The sequence below is a fragment of the Leucoraja erinacea genome, chromosome 3 (assembly GCF_028641065.1).
Source record: "Leucoraja erinacea ecotype New England chromosome 3, Leri_hhj_1, whole genome shotgun sequence".
In the NCBI taxonomy this organism is placed as follows: domain Eukaryota; kingdom Metazoa; phylum Chordata; class Chondrichthyes; order Rajiformes; family Rajidae; genus Leucoraja; species Leucoraja erinaceus.
In genome coordinates this window covers 66,420,881-66,442,431 of record NC_073379.1, presented here as the reverse complement: position 1 = coordinate 66,442,431, position 21,551 = coordinate 66,420,881, and the positions used below count along the sequence as shown (strand labels likewise).

The window sequence follows — 21,551 nt, the reverse complement described above, 5'->3', positions numbered from 1 at the left end:
TGACTTCAGACTCCCAAAAGCAGCATTCAGCCCCAAACTCCATCACAGCAAGAGATTTTCAGGAGGACAGGGAAAGCACTTCAAGGTAATTCTCGGTGAAACATTTAATATCCTCACTGATTCATAGGAATCCATTACTAATTATTACTTAATGTTAAAAAGTAACACCCAGGAATGTCACTTGTGCCTCAGGTCTTTTACAGGAGCACATGGGGTCCACGTACAAAGTAATACTGCTCATCCCGCTAAGTTACTCCAGCTCTTTGTGTCAATCTTCGGTGTAAATCAGCATCTGCAGCTCCTTCCTACACAATACAAACTACCTTCTTGCCCCAACAGCTGTCTCATGTGGGAGAGCAAGTGGATCCCACACAGGATTCCTCAACCACCTCGAAGAACCTAGTACCAAAACATAAGCCAGTCATGCTCCAACCGAGGGACTCTCCTGGGAAGAGAGACATGGTTGCCTACAGAGTCATTAACCAGTGGATCTAGATTTAAAGCCTTTGGTAAAAAGAGACAGAGCTGACAGGAGCAGAATTAATTTACACAATGTGGTATGATCAGTAATGGTGTCCAGAAGACATGAAGAAACTCAACAGTAACTTTAAGACGCGAGCTATAAACACAAAGTGCTTGAATAACTCAGCGGGTCAGTGGGCATTTCTGGAGAACATGGATAGGCAGCATTTCAGGTTGGGACCCTTCTTCTGGCACAAAACCTTCAACTTACAAAAGTGAAATGAATAGAAACCTGCCTGATAATAGAGTGGGAAATAGATCTACCGGCATTCCTCTGCCAAAGAGTTGGATGCAGACTGTGAGCTGAATGATCTCTATCTGTGACTGAATGAATTAAATGCAAGTCAAGCTAAGGATAAAAATGTAAATTCAGTTTACAATTCTTCAATCATTTATGAATCCATTCAAATCCAACAAAAGCTTGCTTGTCAAATGGTAAATGTTCTGTTCTAGTGCCTCCCCTTTGCCATGTCGTCAAGGACTGCTCTCACCCCAACCATAGACTGTTTACCCTCCTACCATCCGGGAGGCTCTACAGGTCTCTCCGTTCCCAGACCAGCAGGTCCAGGAACAGCTTCTTCCCTGCGGCTGTTACACTACTCAACCCTGTACCTCGGTGATTGTCAACCACCCCCCCCCCCGGACACCCCTTCCACCAGGAAAAAAATTATTGCACTACTATGACTGTATGCACGTAAATATATTTATTTATTGATCATATTCTATGTCGCTCTTCTAGGGAGATGCTAACTGCATTTCGTTGTCTGTACTGTACACTGCACAATGACAATACATTTGAATCTGAATCTGAATCTGAATCTGAATCTGAATGTTCCCTACTAACTGTAGGTAGCAGATCAAGAAAACTGCTTGTGTGCTGTTCCTGCTTCAGATAATGGGAAGTTCGAGAGAACATTTCAGTAACTCTATCTCTCTCTCTTGTATTCGTTCTCCTAGGAAAACCCCATGCAGGAGCAGAAACTCCCCCGCTGACACAGGGGTAGGATATGAACAGCCATACATAAAAAAATACTTTCATTTATGTCACAAAGTCCCAAGGCATGTGCCTGCCAGCGACGCACGTTTGAAGCACGGCCGTTATCAGAATCACTGAAGCCAGTTTGCATCCTGCAAACTCCCCAAAGCAGCTATGTGAACGCTATCAAAAATATGCTTTTAGAAATGCTGAATGAAACACAAGCAATGACCAGGGTGCCAGGGATGACTGTTTGAAGCAGAGATCCAAGTTTTATCACATCCATCTCATTCAAAGTTTCACATCACATCCAAAAATCTGTATCTTTCAAATCTGCCATATTACCCCAGTACTAAGTTGAAGCGTCAGCTACATTTCTGGAGTGGAACTTGAAGAAATAGTTATTATCTTAGGGCACACTGCAAATGTGCCATGGCTGACGGTAGACATTCATCCTTGGATAGGAAGAAACTGCAGGTGCTGGTTTATAGCAGATAGAAACATAGAAACATAGAAAATAGGTGCAGGAGTAGGTCATTCGGCCCTTCGAGCCTGCACCGCCATTCGATATGATCATGGCTGATCATCCAACTCAGTATCCTGCACCTGCTTTCTCTCCATACCCCCTGATCCCTTTAGCCACAAGGGCCACATCTAACTCCCTCTTAAATATAGCCAATGAACTGGCCTCAACTACCTTCTGTGGCAGAGAATTCCACCACTCTCTGTGTAAAAAATGATTTTCTCATCTCGGTCCTAAAAGACTTCCCTCTTATCCTTAAACTGTGACCCCTAGTTCTGGACTTCCCCAACATCGGGAATAATCTTCCTGCATCTAGCCTGTCCAACCCCTTAAGAATTTTGTAAGTTTCTATAAGATCCCCCCTCAATCTTCTGAATTCCAGCGTGTCCAAGCCGAGTCTATCCAGTCTTTCTTCATATGAAAGTCCTGCCATCCCAGGAATTAGTCTGGTGAACCTTCTGTGTACTCCCTCTATGGCAAGAATGTCTTTCCTCACATTAGGAGACCAAAACTGTACGCAATACTCCAGGTGTGGTCTCACCAAGACCCTGTACAACTGCAGTAGAACCTCCCTGCTCAAAATGCTGGAGTAACTCAACGGGTCAGGCAGCATCTCTGAAGAAAAAGAACAGGTGATGTTTCGGTTCGGAACCCTTGTTCATCCTTGGGTGCTTGTGCTCTGCACCTGAGGAGTGCAGCTGCACTTGTAAAATACAACTCCATCTGCCTTTAATGGAATCACTGCTACAAATACATTGGCAAAGCAAGCCATCACAAATTGATTATTCATACTAATATAATTGGATAAGGGTCCCGACCCAAAACGTCTCTCCACAGGTACTGGGTAAAGGAAGGAACTGCAGATGCTGGTTTAGACTGAATATAGACACAAAATGCTGGAGTAACTCAGCGGGTCAGGCTGTATTTCTGGTGAAAAGGGTGACATTTCAGATTGAGACCATTCTTCAGACTCGATACCGAAGATAGACACAAAATGCTGGGGTAATGCTGGGGTATCCGGTGACAGGTACAAAATGCCGGTGAGTCTGAAGAAGGGACAAAAAAACCTATTCCTCATCTATTCCTTTTCTCCAGAGATACTGCCTGACCTGTTGAGTTACTCCATAATTTGTGTCTCTCTCCATAGATACTGCCCGACATAGAGTTACTCCAGCATCTGTGTTTTGGTGGGGAAAGGCAAATGGAAATTAATCTGAAAATACGTGAGGCAACAAATGTAGCGAGGACAAACAACCAACAAATTAAATGCGGGAAATAAATAAATAGATGGATATTCAGATGGTTGTCAGCGGATCCCTGTAGATAGCAGGTCAGATAGATAAGGAAGTCATGGTATGGTACACAGGAGCAGAACTATTGTGCTGAAACTATAAAACACTTCCTCATCCACAGTTAGAGTAAAGTGAGTCATTTTGGTCACTACCAGGTGAGGAACATGATAACACCAGATAAAACAAAGATGAGACTTGTTGCCAGGGCTATGAAGTCTTGGATGCGAGGAAAGATTGGATTGATTTCTACAAAGTCTGAAGATAGATTAAATGAAAGTGTATAAAATTCTGCGTAATCATTGTGGGCGACACAGTGGCGCAGCGGTAGAGTTGCCACCCACAACGCTAGAGACCCGGGCTTTATTCTGACTACAGGTGCTGTCTATATGGAGTTTGTGTGTTCTCCCAGTGCTCCGGTTTCTTCCTACATTCCAAAGACATGCAGGTTTGTAGGTTAATTGGCTTCTGTAAATTATCCCCAGTGTGTAAGATAGACCTAGTGTATGGGTGATCATTGGTCAGCACAGACTTGGAGGGCTGAAGGGCCTGTTTGCATGCTGTATCTCTAAACTAAACCAAACTGAACTAAATCAAGTAGGATTCCGTGTTTCACTTAGCAAAGAAATCAATAACGATGGAGTAAAGTTTTAATTGAGTATAAAAAATGGAAGTTAAGGAAAAATTATTTCATTTCCAAACAATGCAAATCCATTGCCCGAGAGGGCGGCGGAGGTCAATATTGCATTTAAAAAATACTCGTCAAGACCTTGAAGCATCATTGCCTGTGAGACATAAACCTTGAGCTGGAGAGTGGACAGTTCTTTCCTGGCTGACACAGACAGGGTTGTGCATCTGAGCTCCTTGCCACACGTTCCTATGATTCTATGAAATTGAATACAGAGAAAATCGTGAGCCGTGGCTCTGTAATTTCCTAAGATGTTTTCCTGGAAGCACTCCGCCCTGTTGCAGTAATGGATAGTGGAATCCCCTCTGATATTATAAGTGCCGTATTAGTTTCCTTGGGTTTGTTCGCAAATCAAAAATACTTGCAGCCACTTTATGAATACATTCCAATCCAGGAGTAATCAAAGATCGAGCAATTATGACAAGATCGAATTATCATACTTTTGCACATAAAGCAGCTGAAATTAGCTCACAAATCAGTTGCAGAATAGAAAAGGATTTGCATTTTTACATCATAGTTCTGACCTTTTTGTGTGCCAAGTTCCATCAGAATCTGTGTCGGCGAAGCATGCAGTTTCAGAGTTTGGCACATTTCACAGGTAATGGCCCCGCAAAGGCCCACTGCTCATTTCAACAACAGATAAAATACTGCTTACATTATTTTTTATGGTTTGCTGGTAAACAAATAAATGAAGCTAAAGTGGCTAATACTAAACTATGGAGTGAAAAATGCCGGGAGTTTCTATTTTTGATGTTGAACCAATGTTGGCTACAAGGCTAGACCTAGATTCTTTCAAAGTTGACATCTGGATTTCATTTTAAAGTTAGTATTAACTCCTATTGTATTTGCAGCTCCCTTAGAAACCAATTGTACTTCCTAGAAGATTATGTTGAATGCAAAATCCTTCTTAATTTTCACTGCTCTGCTTTCTGCTTGCACATAAAAATATCCAATAACAGTGCAACATAATTTCTGGGGAGCAATTGAATACAAAGTCAAATTGTAATAGTATGATAATTATCACTGACTGCTTCCTAGAATGCATTTGTAATTCCCCAGAGATTCAAGTAATAGTAAGATTAAACGAGAACTTACCAGTTTGAAGTTTGATCTGTATTTTATGAGGAGTTACGATGAGGGATTACGTGAAGAAGCCCGCTTCCACGCATGCGTGTCATACTTCAAAGCAGCGGTGTGAGGTCACAGGAACCTATAATGATCTAACATAGTAAGATTACCAAAGAGATACCAGTTTTTGATATGATCATAAGAGGGTGGGAGCGGAGGGCACGTAATCCCTCATCGTAACTCCTCATAAAATACAGATCAAACTTCAAACTGGTAAGTTCTCGTTTAATCTTACTATTTTACTTCGGAGTCACGTGAGTGACTACGTGAAGATTTCAAAGCTCTGTGACCTCATGCCGTGGAACGAGTCCATGCTTCACAAACTGCCTTGGGTATTGGGAGAGAGCATCATTAGTAATTTTAAACACAATTATACAAAGAGTTGTGTGGTATAACGAAAAAATATATAACATTTTTTAAAAATTTGAGAATCATAGCCCTGTAACCTTTCGGGCAAATTATTTTGTTGAACATAAAATGTTTTCTTAATACAATGATGGCTCCAAAAAATAACTGGTTTATTATAAAACCTGTGGAAAACCCTTTTTTAATGACCATCCTGCCATTCTGAGGATTTGGTCTGTGGGTACCTGTACAATTTTTGCTGCGGATGTTGCTGCAGCCCTGGTGGAATGAGAGTTAAAACATTAGTGTCTATTTCTGCCATTTTTAGGACCTATTTGAGCCACCTTGATATAGTTTGAGTCATGACCCTTTCATGCGGTTTCTTGTAAGAGATAAACAACTCCATTCTCTGACCTCGAATGTTCTTAGTATAGTCTATGTATTGTTAGATGTGTCTTGCTATACAGTCGTTTGCCATATGGGTGTACCATAAATTCAAACACTTGACCCGAGGAACCCGATCTGTTTTATTTTATTAAATCCTGTATGACAACACCAGTTTCTCGGTGAGATGATCAGGGAGTCCAGGCTCAGTTTGCTTAATGGCTGGACTTGTTGTGCGGTAAATAACACCATGAGCAACCATCTTCCTGGACTGTTACTGAAGTGACAACGCTGTTATGAGCTACAGGCTCCTCAGCATGTTGAGAAACGACACCCACGTCCCAGATTTCGGAGTACCTGGTTTTCTTACCAGGGGTGCGTTTCCACCGCGTGCCGCTCCGTTCCTTGTGATAGGTAATTGGAGAGTGCACTTGTGGCACTATTGAAGGCACTGTAGCTCCATCGATTATCCTAATGGAGGCTTGTAAAAATTCCAATACGGCCAGAATGTTCTTGGCCTTTTGGTCGAGATTGTTGTCCAAGCAGTATATGCCCCATTTCTTGATGTGTCCAAGGTACTGCTTCCGTGTTGACAGTCTTAGTGCAGATGAGATGAGATTCATCGTCCTGTCTGACAGTGTAGTGGGTCTGTTAGACTCTACAAATCAATAAATCCATAGTGTTATGGCATGGATGACTGCCTCCAGTCACTGGATAAATCAATAATTTTTTGGCAATGTTCATAGGGAACATGGTTCTAACACCATCCCCTGTAAGACTGAAATACCATGATTGAGAAGGTCAGTCGGGTACTCTGAAAATTCCAGATGCCGAGTGTGGTTGAATTATCCCTAGTACCCCAATGATGGGTCCGAACGGGGGAAAACCTCACCCTATGGCTTATTTACATAACAATGCCAAGCTGGTTTACGAATTTTAGTACATAATAATGGGGCTAATGATTGCCCCTTATGTAAGCTCTATATTGCCAAAGTTCCTCTATTGAGTCAATGCCTGCCATATAGAAACCCACAACTGACACCAAGTCTATATCAATAATAAGAGCATCCATCTTAAAATGAATATCTAAAACAAATGTGTTTAGGGTTAAAATCAATGATAATCCTGCAACCCTACTCTATCTTATATTTAATAAATATGTTCAATCCCATCTTTTGTGTACAATTCTTGTAGCACCATGTGGGTTTTAGATTGTTTGGTTTATGTAAGGACAAAATGCCCTTCTGGTGTATGATGTACTGTGGTTAATGGGATGAGAAAAACCCTATCAGATAACCCTGAATACTGCTGAGATTATATGAATCTGTAGTGATTATATACCATACATAACTGTAGTGTTGCAACCTCCCCTACCCTCGTAGGTCCCTATTTTAACAGAAGAAAACCCCACCCACCTACCTCCCTGGTTACCGGTGGTTTTGTTATTTCCTTGGTTTTTTGAAAATAAGGTTCTGGTTTAATATTTCTTGTTCGGGGTTGTGTGGGAGGTTGAGGCTTCCGCATCTTCCAGGGTGGCCGCCCTGGCCATACCCTAAAACGGATCCTGCAGGTTATATTGATTTCTGACCCTGCTACTGGTATGAGCCACATTTTTTATGGCCTTGCCTGTGGCTGGTATCATGCTCCAAAATAGGCCCTTGCGCTGGCCTTGATGAGCCCCAGTGTCTTGGCTTAGTCCACACACGGTTTTTATTTGCAAATGGTAGCATTTTTGGGGTCCTAGTGCTGGCTGAATGGCCGCCTTCCACGTGTAGTTCAGGTTATATTGCATATTATTAAACAGATCTAGTGCGTCTTGATGGTCTTTGGTTACCTACGTTTAGTCCAGGGTGCTGGTGTGTGCTATGATGCCTTCCGTCAATCCCTTGAAGGTTCTCTGGATCTTGAGGTCCTGGTTCCTGATGTTCGTCCATATGCTGCCAAATGCATTGGTTTACACTGGGCACCTGTAATGCCTCACCGTTGCCAGGTGGCAGATGTCTGGCCAGTGTTTGTAAATTTTTCTTGTTGGCGTTTGTGGCCAGACATATAGTAATACTATTGCCATCCTGGATCCAAGTCTACCCATGTTTGACTTGGCTAAAGTAATCGGCCACCATGTCCAGCAGAGTCCCTGCTGTGTTAGGATCATGGGACGCTGTATTACCAGGCTCTGGCCCATCAGGGTCCTGCCTACTCTTTTTTATAGAGTTAGAGATCTCTAGGGTCCCACACGGGGTACCCATGTGGGGCTAAACTGCTGCCCACTTGTCTTTTGTTCTGTGGACCCCTCTTGCAGGTCAGCCCAGAACTGACCCACAGTGCTCCCCTCTGATGGGGTAGAAGCATTGTGCAGCCCTCAAAGAGGTACTGCTGTGGTTTTATCACGTTGGAGCAAGGCTCCATACACCGCTTCTTCCCGCTCCAGCCCTCTCGGGCACTGGTTGCCGGCGGTTTTATGCAAAGTCGGACCCTTCCGAGTCCACTACCTTGTTTGATTTGTGTTTAGCCTACCGCTCGGTCACATGGATCCTCACTTCAACGCTCTCAGCACTCCTGGCTGCTCCTTTATCTTAGACCCCTGGGACCCACCCCCGTACTGACGGTACTGGTCCCTTATGGTCGTTGCAGCCGGTCAACCCCACTCTAATGCCCTCAATTCTGGGCACTCCTACTTATATGGTCCTTAGATAAGGGACATATAAGACATTAAAACTGATGATAACAGCTACTATAGTTTTTATATAATATATATAGTCCCTAGATAAGGGGTGTATCAGATATTAAACTGATAAGAACAGATACTACACTTGATCTTAGCCAAAAAGCCGAGAAGCGATTATTGTAACTAAAACCCCGCTGGGACCGATCCTGGTACTCACATACTGGTCCCTTGTAGTAGATTGCAGCCAGTCAACTGCAAAGTCCTTTGCTGCCGAGAAATGAACTTTCTCACCATGCTGGAGCGAAGTTGGGCACAGGTGTTTTTCCCCCTCCGGGAATCGATGTGCCCATGCTGCTCCTGCCGTTGCCAGCTCCTCACGAAGTGCCAGCTGCCACTGCTGCTGTCTGTGCTACTGCAACTGCCGGCTGCCACTGCTGCTGCCGCTGCCGCTGCTGCTGCTACTGCCGCTCCTCCGCGGTTCTCCCGCCGGCCTTCTGCACCTTACATGGACCTGGTCCATGTCTGCACCTAGAAAGGTAAGTTGAAGGAAACGCAGGGTCTCTTACCTGCTGTTCCCGACTTTCCTTCTCCCGCCGGTGACCGTCGTTCCCTGTGTCGGGTTCGAGCCGCTTGGACCGACCCCGGTGTTCACGGGCCTGGTCCTTCGCGGCAGTTCCGCAGCCGGTAACCCCGGCTGTTCCTATAGATCCCCTGGACCCTGGTGCTTACCTTGTGAACAAGGTTTTCAGCCCGAACGTCCCGTTCCGACTCCATAAGTGCCGCTGCACTCGCTGAGCGTTTCGAGCCCGCTGGTCCGTGCTGTCTGTTCCGCAGCCTCTGTGCTGGCTGCTAGCGACTGGTCCCAAGCCAGTCTCGTTTGAGACTGGCATAGGGACCTTTTTTACTTTGCTTCCCGCCCGGCCGAGAGGTGAATTTTGCCGGTGCGGGAGCAAAGTCGGGCTCAGGTTGTTCCCCTCCAGGGAAACTCGTGCTGTTGCTGCTGCTGGCTGCTCGCCCTCCACGGGTCTCCCCGCAAGCTTTCCGCAGCCTCCTAAAAGTAAGTAGTAAAAAGGAACGCAGAGTCTCTTACCTGCTGTTCCCGACTTTCAAATCTCCCCGCTTGGGGAACGCCGTTCCCCCCTGTGTGACTCGTTGCAATGCGTGTAGCGATATGACACGCATGCGTGGAAGCGGGCTTCTTCACGTAGTCACTCACGTGACTCCGAAGTAAAATTCCTAGTCTCATGCTGCTAGCATTTGACCAAAGCCAGGATCATTGATATTTTGCTACATATTTGTATGCAGGTGCACAACCTTTTATCCGGAGTTCTGGAAACCGAAAAGCTCCGAAAACCGGACATTTTTTCCAGGATGTCGTCTGCACACCACAGCTCGTGTTTGGCACCAAACTTGACCCAAAACGACCCACGGTCAAGATTCAAGATTCAAGATTCAATTTAATTGTCATTTGGACCCCTTGAGGTCCAAACGAAATGCCGTTTCTGCAGCCATACATTACAAACAAATAGACTCAAGACACAACATAATTTACATAAACATCCATCACAACGCTGTGATGGAAGGCCAAAAAACTTATCTCTCCACTGCACTCTCTCCCCCCCCCCCCCCCCTCGATGTCAGAGTCAAAGTCAAAGCCCCCGGCTGGCGATGGCGATTGTCCCGCGGCCATTAAAGCCACGCCGGGTGATGCGAGGTCGCACACCGGGTCTTGGTGTTAAAGCCCCCGGCGTGCGCTCGCAGAGTCCCGCGGCCATTCCAAGCCGCGCGGGGCGGTGATGTAAGGCCCCGCTCCAGGAGCTCTTCGACCCCGCAACTCGGGCGGGAGAAGTCGCCGTTGCAGGAGCCCTGAAAAGCGGTCTCCCTCCAGGGACCCGCGGGCTCCCGGTGCCGCCATCAGCCAGACCCGCAGTTGCAGCCTCCGAATCTCCGGAGGTCGGGCCGCAGCAGCAGCAGCGCTCCACCACCGCTCCACCCGCTCCGGACTCGGCCAGCTCCGCGACGGTGAGGTGAGTCGTCGGCACCAGAGTCCCCGGTCTTCTCCTGTTGGAGGCCGCTCCTCGTTGCAGCCCCAACGACAACGGAGACCCGACAAAGAAAAGGTCGGGTCTACCGTGCAGGGAGAGATTTAAAAGTTACCCCCTCCCTCCCACCCCACCCCCCCCCCCCACACACACACACCCCAACAAAAAATAACAAAAACTACATAAAACACATATAGAAAAAATAATAAAAATGCGGACGGGCTGCAGAGGCCGCTGCTGACGAGAGTCGCGCCGCCTACCGGTCAACCCAGGTCTGTACTACTGTAGCGGCTGCCTCCTCCCCAGAGACCGGGGAGACGCTTAAACATCTGTAAATCATTGCTTAAATGTTAGTCAGTTAGTTTGGAGGACTTTTATGTGAAGGGGGGGAGGGGGAAACTTTAATTCTTAGGCCCCTACCTGGTCGGAGAGGCGGGGAGCGGGCAATGCCTTACCGGGTCGCCGTGCAGTAAGCTCCGGAGCGCTGTGGCCGCCGACTCCCAACATCGCGGAGCTTGGGCTGCGGGCGTCCGGCTGCGGGCGGCGCCGGATGGAGCGCCGACCCCGGCAACTCTACACCTGGCTGGGCAGCGCTCCAAATCCAGCGCCACCCGCAGCCCCAGCTCCCCGATGTTGGGAGTCGGCGGCCACAGCGCTCCAGAGCTTACCGCACGGCGACCCGGTAAGGCATTGCCCGTCCCCGCTGGTATCCCAGCGCTGCAACGCCGCCGACTCCCAACATCGCGGAGCTGGGGCTGCGGGCGGCCTGGATTTGGAGCGCCGCGCAGCCAGGGGTAGAGTTGCCGGGGTCGGAGCTCCAACCAGCGCCGCCCACGGCCGGACGCCCGCAGCCCCAGCTCCACGATGCTGGGAGTCGGCAGCCACAGCGCTCTGGAGCTTACTGCATGGCAACCCAGTAAGGCATTGCCCGCTCCCTGCCTCTCCGACCAGGTAGGGGACTAAGAATTAAAGTTTACCCCTTCACCCCCCCCCCCCCCACCACATAAAATCCCTCCAAACTAACTGACTAACATTTAAGCAATGATTTACAATGATTCCCCAGTCTCCGGGGAGGAGGCAGCCGCTCCAGACTTTTCAAGCCGCCCGCGCTACCTACCTAATCTACGCTAAAAATCTTCCATTCGGATATCCGAAAATTTCTGAAATCCGAGAAGTGTCTGGTCCCAAGGCTTTCGGATAAAAGGTTGTGCACCTGTATTGTATATTGGTTTATTATTAAAAATATTGTTTGCATACTATCCAGGCAAATCATGTAATGAATGTATATCAAGTAGAGCAAAACAGAATATGAACAGGGTGCAGAATATAGTGCTACAGCAAGAGAAAATTGGAAGATAAGAATTCATCCTAAACATATGAGCAGTCGATTCATGAGCCTGATAACAGCTGAGAAGCTGCCCCTGCAACTGGTGGTACATGCTTTCAAGCTTTTGCATCTTCAGCCTGACTGGAGAAGGGAGGAGATATTTACCACAGTGTGAGCGGTCCTTGATTATGTTGACTACTTTCCTGAGGCAGAAGGACATTTAGATTGAATCGCTGCGGGGTGGAGGGGTGTGCCTTAAAACCAGGAAGGTCGGGATACATCCCAAGCATATGGGCGATTCTTCCAAGAGTTTGATATCGATGCAGAAGAAGCTGTCCTTGAATGTGGTGTACGTGGCTTTGATCTTTCGTATCTTCTGCCCAAGGGAGAGAGGAGCAGAGGGAATGGCCAGAGTACAACTGGTCTTTGATTACATTGGCTGCTTTTCAAGGCAACAGGAAGTGTAGATGCAGTCAATGGTGGGAGGCTGGTTTGCGTGATGGACTGGGCTGCATTCACAACTCCCTGAAATGGTCTTGGGCACAGCACTTGCTGTACCAAACAGTGACGCATCATAACAGGATGCTTTCTATGGTGAATCAGTAGAAATTGCCAAGAGTCATGTCAAATTTCATTAGGCTTCTGAGGATACATGAAACATGAAATAAAAGTGACGAGTGGAAAGGTTTGGGAATGTGCAAAGATTGGGGAGTCAGTCTCAGTCTACCCCATGACAGAAGGGGGGGGGGGGGGGGGGGTAGTTGTACCATTACAAAAATCTAAAGGTGGGAACTTTGTACTTAGACAAAATCTCTCACTTTCCAAAGTCTCTCCATTACCGACAAGGTATACTTGAAAATATAATGGGACAATCGCCTCTTGCCAGGATATATGTGGGTACTAAAACACTCAAGAATCAATGCAGTCAACTACAAGACAGTCACACTATCAACCTCCTTACACATTCAATCCCTTTCATGCTTTGTGAATGCACCGCAGCAGGTCATTAAACTACTTTTCCATCCCATACCCATGACAAAAACAGCAACTTGAGGACATCACAACCTCCAAGCTTCCTTCTGAATCACTCAGTATCCCAGCATGGGATCAGCAGAAAAAAGATTCTTACCCTAAGATCAAATGGGAATTCATTATTGCCCATTCTGTGCACCTGTTGTAGGATGACCTTTGCTCCAATTTAATATTGGTTTCAGCTCATCATTTGTCACAGGAAGATTCAGTCCAATGGGGGGAATTAAGTGATTCAGATTAGAATTTGCAGCTCCCTGTAAAATTAGCTTATCCCTTTCATTGTGCTAATGTTATTTGGCGCTCTGAGTGGGCTCGCTCAGCTTGTGTATGAAATCACACATGCATGTGTATATTGTATTTGTACTTTGATATTAATACTGAATCAATATTTTGTCTTTGATATCTGCTTTTCTACGGGGCATCTCAGATAGGTGTAAAGCATAATAAATGCTTTGAATTTCATATGAATTTAATATAAACAAAACAACATTTGCAATTATTTTCAAAATGTGATATGAACAAGAGGTTAATTTTCACTTTTTTTTTAAAGATAATAAAACTTTTAAATAAAACAAAGTAACGAGAATCGGCCTTACGGCCCATCAAGCGTGATCTGCCATTAATTAAGATCTTGCCTGCTCTGATTATTGGTTTCAATTCGCTTTCTTGGTGATCTCCTTGACCCTCGATTCCTCTGTGGTCAAAATATTTCAGCCTCGAGTATAGTTAATGATTCTAAATAGGAAAACACTTTAACTTTGCGTCTTTTATGCATGGTAGGGAAATCAAAAACACAAGGGCATATATTTAAGGTGAGGGGGGCAAGGTTCAATAGGAACATGAGGGGCCAATTTTTCACTCGGAGGATGGAGGGTATATGAAAGGAGTTGCCAGATAGGTAGTTGAGGCATATGCCATAACAGCATTTAAAAGACATTTGAGCAAGTACATGGATAGGAAAGGTTTTGAGGGATATGGGCCAAACTTGGGCAAATGGGTTTGGCTTAATGGGGCATATTGGTCAGCATGGACGAGGTGAGCCAAAGAGTCTGTTTCCACGCTGTATGACACTAAGACTCTATTAATCTTTTTCTAGTCCTGACCGACTGATTATATATTTCAAATATTTTCTGTTAATTAGTCTCATAGGATAAAGAAACCAGTAGCTGAGTTAATCCAGACTTGAACGCAAAGCAGGTTAAGGCATTTATAATTGTTCCAGACCCTGATTTGACAAATGTTGGTGCATATTCATCTGACATTTTGATGATAATTCATGACAGGTTACAAGCTTCCTTAATAAGACTTAGAGATTTAAATTATAGGGTTTTCAAATGTATTACTAAGGCACGTTACAAAAAAAAAATCCTAAGAGACCATCATGTAGGAAACCACAAACCACAGGCTTGCAGGCAGTTTTCCTCCAACTCAAAAATGTAGTCATTCACTAATTATAATTCAACAATTATAATGAACTGCCCTGAAGCCCAAGGTTTCATACTTCATAACCATTGCCTCTTTGATCTTTATCTGACAAACCTATATATTGTCAACAATCTGTTTAAGTGCAATTAAAGTTCAGCATCATTTGGGAAGGTTTGAGTTGCACAGAATACAGACGCTCCCCAACTTATGGAAGGGTTTAGGTCTGTAAACCCTTATGCAAGTCAGATTTTACTCAAGTCGGAATCACCTTGAAACTTGGTGCTGATCTGCACCAGTGAGCCCTTTATCACCAGGTTGACATGGCTGTTGTTGCGGCTCACGTTGTAGCCCCGGCTGACAGAGCTTTCGTCAGGCCACCACCACCGACAGGACGTGCTCATTCACCGTAGGGCTCTCACCCCTCTCACCAGATGCTGCTTCTTCTGCTGGCCATCACATTGTCCGCTCCCCCTTCCACCGCCTCCTCCTCCTTCTCCCGTCACTTTGTCCACTCCACCACCCCCACCTCCTCCTTCTCCCCTGCGGTTGTCAACATCTCCCACCTTCCACCATCTTTCATAAATTGAAATCAAGTTAACTATCATGTACTCTGGGGACCCAAGGAACTGCAAATGCTGAAATATTGTGCAAAATACAAAAGTGCTGGAGGAACTCAGTGGGTCAGGTAGCATCTGTGGAGGGAATGGTCAGGTGACGTTTTGGTCTTCAACATGAAGTAGGGTCCCGACCTGGAATGTTGCCTGCCCATTCCTTCCATATACGAGTTTGAGTTTAGTTTATTGTCATGTGTATCGAGGTACAGTGAAAAGCTTAGTTGCATGCTAACCAGTCAGCAGAAAGACAATGCATGATTACAATCGAGCCATCCATAGTGTACAGATACATGATAAAGGCAATAACATGAATAACGTTGAGTGCAAAATAAAGTCCAATCAAAGATATTCCAAGGGTCTCCAATGAGGTAGATAGTAGTTCAGGACTGCTCTCTAGTTGTTGGTAGGATGTCTGACTGTATTTTTATCATGTACTTCTATTTGTAATCAAAACCTTAAGGTTTAGATGATGTGGTCTACATAAAGCTCACAAGAGAAAAGTGTTGCATTCAACCCTGCACCAGCATTACTTCCACAGACCTACATTTTGCTGAGTGTGACTCATCACTTGTTCTCAGCAGTGCGCTGTGCATTGGTTGACAGCCTAGATGCATTGTATCTTCAAAGCTAAACTTACTGCAAGGTAATTCTGAATGATGAATAACAGGTCATTCTTTGGTGACAAGGGCTTACTGCTGCCAGATGAGTAGGTCCAGAACAAGTCCCGCCACTAAATAGCTGCAGAACCTTTGACAAACGGCAAAGCCCCCTGAGATTTAAAAGCATACAACAACTGTTAAATCAATTAAACAATCAGCAATGTCTCAAAATGATTACAATGTTTAAAATTACTCAAGAAAATTAAATATCTTAAAAAATACGTGTGTGTGTGTGTGTGCGTGTGCGTGTGCGTGTGCGTGTGCGTGTGCGTGTGCGTGTGTCTCTGTGTGTGTGTGTTAGTTTCTCATTCGATGAGGGATTCTTGCCAGTAAGTCTGGCAGTACACACTACCACCACATGGGAGCCAATTGGTTTTTCCAAGTTTAATGCAATTTAAGGAACGCTCACTTAATATAAAACAATACTTCTGCTTTTCTGACTACAAAATCCAGACTGAATACTGCGAATATTCATGGACTGACGCCAATTTCCATTCATCCCTCCCAATCTGGTACAGGTCAGACAGAGTACACCTTGAGTGTGCTGTACAAATGTTCTATAAAATCAGTGCATTATTAGCCACAAAATAAAGTTCTATACTTTGGTGCTGATCTGCAACCTAAACTGGAGGTGAAAATACTGCCACAGATAAGTTTGAGAGACTTAGGTTGGTGTCAAAGGAAATCATACATCTTCCTAACTGCTGTTCAGAAGTTGTAAGCTAAACTCTTCCCTCTTCACTCTGTTTTATTGTTAATGTGACGAGCAGAAGCTCGTAGAGGGTCAGGACCTGCTGGGGAATCTGCCGAGTCGGTCCTACGCAGCCGAGCGCAAGACCCAGCGGGTCGCAGCAGGGGTAGGTCACAGAGCCAGTCCACAGTTCATATGGCCCAGCAGACCGAGGCCTGGAAGAGGGAGCCTGCCGAGCCTGCCCCTGAAGACCAGAGACCAGGAGGATGGAGCTGGTGACAATGACAGACGTGGCCAGTAGGAGAGGAGAGGGACATACCGCACCCTCCAGGTCGGCTGCGGTAAATGCCCTCGGGGAACAAATGTGGATGGGCAAGGCGAGGACATCGGCTCGCTGGTTGGTCCACACGTCCAAGGAAATGCAATGGCTGGAGGCGTGAAAAGCGGGGGCATGCCTGGACCGGCTCGCCACTCATAACAACTAGATCAACTTTCAATCATCTTTGAAAATGATACCAAAACATGGCACCTCTTGCATTCGGCATCAGTAGACTAGTTCTGTACAGTTTACAAATCAGGAATGTGCTTCGATATGGCAATGCTGTGCTGGACCATTTGTAAACAAATTTTACTCTAAGGTTGCACTTTGCATGTGACAATAATAACACCATTGAACCGTTGGTGTTAGCTCTTTCAGAGAGGCCTTTGTACGTTGTCTGGTATGTCTGGAAGAGGATGAAACAGGCTGTGGCCCTTCCTCCATTTTTATTGTTAGAGACACAAGAGACTGCAATTTCAGATGCATGGTTTCAATCTGAAAAATCAACAATTCCTTTCTCCCACCACAAATGCCTCTTGACCCACTAAGTTCCTCCAGCAGTATTATTCACTCCTTTTTATCATGGCTGTTTTTCATGTGCACCTGAATCGTCTCTCTGCAGCTCGGAGGATAACAGGTAAATGCGAATGGGACAGAGACAAAGCCTTCTAAATGCATTCCATTTCTTCCTTGGCTCTGATCTGTATGTTTGTCAGGAGAGTACGGTCCCTTCCCTCAGTCTACTTGTGACAAATTACTCGGCTTCACATTGACTGGAGTGCTTTTGTTTTGCTTGCATTTGTCAAACATGCATTCCGCAACTGCAGAACAGATGTGGGGAGTAGGTTCTCTGTGAAGGTCCTAATGGATTTTCTGAGGACTTGCATATGCAACTTCTACACTGAACGTTCAAAACCATGAAGCAGCTTCCTGAAACTGACATACAACAGCTACATCATTACAGAAAACATAGCAAATGTTGAAGATGATAGGTTCACAGTGCTGCCACTTGGTGAATGTCACAGAATGTCCATGCTGATTCTACTTGGGAAAGGTCCAGTGCTGCTCTTTTACTTCGTCCTTTCAGCTTGTTTTGAGACTGCATTTAGAAAATTGTGCAACAATAGGATGTAGTGATACTTTTAGTAATGATCACGTTGATGTGATGGGTGGACCTTAACCCTGGGCATGGGTGGACAGGAAGATGAAAGAGTTTGTTGTTGATCTGGGGGAGGGGGGGAGGAGCGGGAGGAATATAAGCTCACTCCTATCCTCAACAACAGTGCTGCTGCAGAGATGGTCGAAGGATTCAAGTTCCTCAACATTAAACTGACTTGGATCCTTTCAGACTAATGCGGTGATCAAAAAGGTGTATCAGCATATTTTCTTTCTTTGGTGTCTGAGAAGTTTCAACATTGGCACCCGGTTTCCTTAAACTACTCCAGATTCATTATAAAAAGTATTCTGATGGGATGTTCCCAGCCTACTGTGGCAACTGCTCTGCCTGAACCTGCAAAGAGTTGTCAACACAGTCCAGTCCATCATAGGCTCGTAACTACCTTCCATCCAGACCACCTCCATGGTGCATTGTATCAGGAATGCACAAAATATTGTGAAGGATGCCTGCCACCCTGGACACTCCATTTTCTCTCTTCTACCTTCTAGGAGAAGATACAGAAGCTTGAAACTCCAGATGTCCAAATGTAAGAACAGGTTCTTCCCAATTGCTACCTGAATCAATCACCTCTTTCACTTAGCACGGCACAGTGGCGCAGCCTAATGCCCCTGTCCCACTTAGGGAACCAGAACGGAAACTTCTGGTGACCTTGCACCCCACTCAAGGTTTCCGTGAGGTTCGCGGAGGTTTTGGTCACTCTCCCTAATGGTCGAAAGTGGTTTCCATGTAGTTAAGGCTTCTTCTATGTTCCAGCGATTATTTAAACAAAATCAAAACCAGCCTCGACTAAAAATAGGTTGCCGTTTGGTCGAAGCCAGTGGAGTGGGGTTGCTATTTACTTACAGGCAGCCAAAGGCCATCTCCTTCGCTGACCGGCCATCTTGAATGGCTCATTAGGATCTTTGGTTTTCAGGACCTAGAGGATCCGCCGGAAGGTAAAATACCCGCTAACTTTATTAAACTTCTTAAAACTGTCTCCACTCCTTCTCCCCCCTTCTCTCCCTCCCGAGCTCTCTAAAGGACTTACCGTGTTCTGTAGCAGCCGTTTACCTTCCTCTTCATCGCGCAGACTGCGCTCCTCCGCTGTCCCTGGCCCCCACCTTCGCGTGCGGGGGGTGGGGGTGTGTGTGTGTGTGTGTGTGTGTGTGGCGGACAGAGGAGTTTTGTGGGTGTCCACTTAAAATATTCAACAGTTGTGGATTATAGAACATAGAACAACACAGTGTAGTCACAAGGAACTGCAGATGCTGGTTTACAAATATTCTATTCTATTCTATTCTAAAGCCACAAAATGCTGGAGTTATTCAGCAGGTCAAATTGCAACTCTGGAGAACACGAATAGGTGACATTTCAGGTTGGGACCCTTCTTCACAGTGATTATAGTAGGCGAGAGAAACCTGAAGAGAGGTGGCACCTATCTTCCAGCTTTCTCTCCCCTACTACAATCAGTTGGAAGAAGGTTCTGACGCGAAGTGTCAGATGTTGCTTGATGCTGTTTGACCCATTGAATTACAGTTTGTGTATTTTTTTAAAATAGAACAGTACTGCACAGGAACACGTCCTTTAGCTCCCAATGTATGCGCCAAACATGACGCCAAGCTAAACTAAACTACTCTATCAAAAAGTTTCTGAAACACCAAGCTTGTATCTTCCTCCACTACCACACATTGCAGCACATTTCAGGCACTCACTACCCATTGCGTAAAAAACTTGCCCGCACATCTCCTATGAACTTTGCCCCTCTCATAAATCTATTTGGCTATAATCTTTGACACTTCCTGGGAAATGGGACGATTTTTGAAGGTCCTCATGATATCAGTTAATATGCTTCTCAGAACAATGGGGAGAATAATACTAATCACAAAAAATTGGGACTCAGGGGAAGGTAGAAGTTAGACCATTTTTCACATGGCAATGAGCATAGCAGTACAAGTCCTGCACAAGCACAGGAGGAAATAAGGTGGCCCTTGATCTCTTCATATTCAAACATCAGAGTCAGAGTCAGAGTCAATTTAATTGTCATTTGGACCCCTGGAGGTCCAAACGAAATGCCGTTTCTGCAGCCATACATTACATACAAATAGACCCCAGACACAACAATAATTACATTTAACATAAACATCCATCACATAGCTGTGATGGAAGGCCAAATAAACTTCAAATACTCTATGAAGAAAACCAATCTGGAATAAAACTAGAAATTGCTGTAATTGCTCAGCACATCAGACAGCATCTTTGGGGGAAGGTGCCAGGTTTCAGATCAGTGACCATGTCAGAACTGAAGACAATTAGACATGCAATAAGTTCCAAGAGGTAGAGAAAGGAAGGAATGAGCAATGGAGCAAAGAGAGGTATAACCATAAATGCTCTCTCACTGATCCAAGGTTACTGGCATTCAAGACCCACATCCACAAAATATCAACTTACTTTGCATCTAGAATAATGCATGTTTTAAATTAGTGAGGCAAGCGCTTGAGTTAGTTAGTGAAGGAAAAAAATGTAGTATCATTTGGATTATTGTTTTGATGAGAAAAATAATTCCACTTTTCATTGGTAGACACAAATGCTGGAGAAACATAGAAACATAGAAAATAGGTGCAGGAGTAGGCCATTCGGCCCTTCGAGCCTGCACTGCCATTTAATATGATCATGGCTGATCATCCAACTCAGTATCCTGTACCTGCTTTCTCTCCATACCCTCTGATCCCTTTAGCCACATGGGCCACATCTAACTCCCTCTTAAATATAGCCAATGAACTGGCCTCAATTACATTCTGTGGCAGAGAATTTCAGAGATTCACCACTCTCTGTGTAAAAAATGTTTTTCTCATCTCAGTCCTAAAAGATTTCCCCATTATCCTTAAACTGTGACCCCTTGTTCAGCGGGTGAGGCAGCATCTATGGAGCGAAGGAATAGGCGACGTTTCGGGCCGAGACCCTTCTTCTTGCTCCATCCCCTTACATTTAAAATGATCTTTCCTTTTATTTATTCTTTAGCTTCATTGAGCAAGGTGGCACAGTGGGCAGCGGTAGAGTTGCTGCCTTATAGCGCCAGAGACCCTGGTTCGATACCAACTACGTCTGTACAAAGTTTGTACATTCTACTTGTGACAGTGTGGGATGTTCGATTTCATCCCATATTCCAAAGATGTGCCGGTTTCTAGACTTCTGTAAATTGTCCGTAGTGTGTCGGTTAGAACTAATGTACTGGTTTTTGAGTTTTGTGATTGCTGGTCGGTGCGGACTCGGTGGGCAGATGGGCATGTTTCCATGCTGTATCTCTAAAACTAAAAATGAGGTAGGCTTATGATACAGGCCTTCTATTAATACTGCTTTTTAGCTGTTTTTTTTAAGAATGGCTGCTGGATCAATGCTTCAGCCCCTCTAAATTAAGCCTCTGAAAGTAATTAACTGAGTATAATTCTGCATGAAAACTGCACGTCACCCTTGCGACACGTCACCACTGCCACACATCCCGACAAGCATAAATTTAGTGAATGTGGTTGAGAGGGAAATTAGCCAAGATTGTCTAGCGGAGAAATACTTGATGGGCCGAATGGCCTAATTCTGCTCCTGGAACTTATGAACGTTCATCTCCTAAGTGTTTCAGAAGTATCCAGGCGTCTTTGAAGAGCTTTGGAACATACTTTATAAATCAAGATTCTTTAGAAGGATGTCACCGTGGTAGAGTTGATACCTTACACCGCCAGAGACTTGGGTTCAATCCTAACTATGGGTGCTGCCT

The 21,551-nt window shown here is 45.2% G+C and overlaps 1 protein-coding gene and 1 pseudogene across 1 annotated transcript in view; both read right to left on the bottom strand.

Moving 5' to 3' along the window:
• The window catches only part of LOC129695676 (A disintegrin and metalloproteinase with thrombospondin motifs 19-like), a 392,435-nt gene that overhangs the window by 319,450 nt on the left and 51,434 nt on the right, over positions 1-21,551 (bottom strand). The window lies entirely within an intron of this gene.
• LOC129695946 (U2 spliceosomal RNA) lies at positions 8,588-8,695 on the bottom strand (annotated as a pseudogene).